This window comes from Nannospalax galili, unplaced genomic scaffold, assembly GCF_000622305.1.
Source record: "Nannospalax galili isolate Female #2095 unplaced genomic scaffold, S.galili_v1.0 scaffold364, whole genome shotgun sequence".
NCBI classification, from domain to species: domain Eukaryota; kingdom Metazoa; phylum Chordata; class Mammalia; order Rodentia; family Spalacidae; genus Nannospalax; species Nannospalax galili.
Window position 1 is genome coordinate 2375333 of NW_008352752.1, and position 2876 is coordinate 2378208.

The following is a 2876-nucleotide window of genomic DNA, read 5'->3' on the forward strand; positions in this document are numbered from 1 at the left end:
GTGCGTGTGTGTGTGTGTGTGTGTGTGTGTGTGTGTGTGTGTGTGTTTGGTGGCTTAAAAGGTGGTGTATTGGCAAGTTAGAAAAATAGTGGTTTTAGTATAAATTACTTGTGATGCTACAGATAATAGAAATATCCGTCACATTGAAATAATATGCCTGTTTTACTTTTATGTAGTGCTGAGCAGTTTCACGTCAGATGTTTTTATGATGTCTGATTCTCACTTAGGTTGAATAATGGAAAAATGATACTTATACATAGAAGATGCTTAGTAATTAGGAATTATAAACAATCTCAAATGAGTCATGTTGAGAACCAAAACAGAGACTGTTTGTTTTTGTTTTCTTTTAACCCAGATAAAAGAATCACGGAGTGTTTTATGCATGTTCTCATGTAAAACACAGTCTTTCCTTATTAATCAAAACTCTCTGATGATTTTCTTCTCTGGAAGCTCCAAACTACAATTGAAGAAGTCTTCTTTCCTGTATTAGGCATTTGTTTTTATTCGTGTGCTATGTCCTTGGCCTCATCATTGAAAGCAGCCCCAACATTCCTGCTAGAAATGAGACAGTTTGACATAATGTGAGCATTGGGAAGCAGTGTGGGACCTTAGTGGATTGCTATTTAAACTTAAAATCTAAATAATATATTTGTAATTGTGAATATCCAGATTTATTTTAAAATAGCTAATGACAACACAGTTAAATTCTCGTTTCCTTTTCATGGTGTAAAGAATTAAAATATTCAAAAATAAAAACACGCTAATACTCCAAGACATTTTCTGCTAAGGTCAGAAAATAGTCTTTTGGGGGGAAAGAAGTTGGTTTTGAACATATTCGTCAATTCTTTGAAATGCTTGATAACTTTTTGCCTCTTTTCCTGAGCAGGTGCTTTTCGCTATGACTATGTTGGCATGAACTTAAGGACAGTACTTCATAGAGTGTTCCAGCCTTATCAGACATTAGTTTCATCAGCTTTCTCTTCATTGTTAGAGTTCACAGAACTCTTTAACATCCTCACAAGTAGTTATCCCATAAAACTCTATGATACATGACATAAATACTTGTTTTTCCTTTCAGCCTTATAGGCAGTACTAACAGAATCCTATGCAGCTTGCAATAGCCACAGCTGCCTTATGTATCCCATTTATACAAAATCTCTGCATTTTCTTTAATTGTATGTTGTATCTTTGAAAAAAGGATGCTTATTTTTATCAATTTGCCTTTTTTAAATTTTAATAGTTTAAGGATTTTTTTTTTTTTTACATTTTTCCCGTACTAATTTGTTGTGCTATTTCTGAGGTGATGAAAAGCCACAGTGGTTGAATAATCCTGTGTCCCTGAAGCAGTCTGTCTTCAGCATGCTACTCATCTGTATGTTTCTTTCTGGTGAATATTAGAAACTTGAGGATATATATATATATACATACATACATATATGTATGTGTATACATGATATGTGCGTATTCACACATGAAAGCACAGGTTTTTAAATCCGTTACACCTGTTTAACCAATTTTAGCCTGAATTTTGCTGTGAAATGGAGTTTAAAATTTTACATTATCTGCTTCATATGGGCCTGGGAAAATTAGGTAATGATGCACACTGATTAGCATACAATAAACATTCAGTATATATATGAAAATACTTATCATTAGCTATCCTTACTATTATTTCATTGGGATATCATGGGTATGTGACTAGGTTCCACTGTGCCATTCAAGAACCCTTCCAGCTCTGCTTTTGGCTTTCTGTTTTCACGATTAAACCATATGGGCTTCTACCTGTCTAGAAACATGACAGCCAGTTTTAGAAGGGATATTATTAAAGTTGAGAATAGAGTATTTAATTATAGCAATTTGGAACACTAATTTTATGTCCTTAAATATTAAAGGTTTGTGTCTAATGGAAATGAATTGAAATACTTCGCCTTATTCTATACTATACAAACATTATTTATATAAAGAGCCTGCTGTTGCTACTGTTATTTTTGGAAGAAAGTTTAATATTATTTTACATTCAAAATTAATATTTGAAAATATATTCTATGGCTTAAGTAGATTATAAAGTACAAAAGTACAATAATGAAATTTCAATTAATAAAAATTATTCCTCGAGGATAGCATAAGAATTTGTGGTTTCATCATGAAAGATATGCTTTTGCATGACAATTCTTACAGAATTTTTAGTTGGAGCCAAATAAGTATTATTCTTTAGATAAAATATTTCAACAAAATTGTGAAAAAAATTTGGGAAAAATGTCAGTAGTGAATAAACCATTGCAAAGTGTCATCAATACAAGGAACCTGTATAGATGAGGTGTGCATTACACATGTGTGTATATTGGGGAATATGTTAGCAAATCTATCTTGAATGCAAGTTTCTAATTTTAATTAATCTTTCACAGTTTTGAGGTTCATTTAAAAATTATTTAGGACTGCTTTCTTTGCTTTTTTCTTTCTCTCTCTCTCTTTTTTTTTTTTTTTTTTTTTTTTTTTTAAAAAAAAAAAAAAAAAAAAAAAAAAGAGGACGATAAATCTTTCACTGTGATATATCAAAATAAACTCACAGAGATCTGCCTGCCTCTGCCTCCCAAGTGCTGGGATTAAAGGCGTGCACCACCACATCCAGCAGGACTGCTTTCTAATATGTTATATTTGCCATTACAAAAGAATTTTGCAACTGCCCCATTTTTAAAGCTATTTTTTGTAATAAAGTATATTTTGGAGTCACCAGAGCTGGGAAATATACCGTGTGCATATAATTTTCCTGCATTAATGATAAATTTATTGCTAAGCTAACAAACCTACTTAGCAAAATTTAAATTACTGATTAATATAAAATTTTAGGTGTACTACCATTGGCTAAAACATTCCAA

General features: G+C 31.6%; 1 protein-coding gene across 8 annotated transcripts in view; it reads left to right on the forward strand.

Annotated features, from left to right (window-relative positions):
* The window catches only part of Tbc1d5 (TBC1 domain family member 5), a 545935-nt gene that overhangs the window by 323242 nt on the left and 219817 nt on the right, over nucleotides 1–2876 (forward strand). The window lies entirely within an intron of this gene.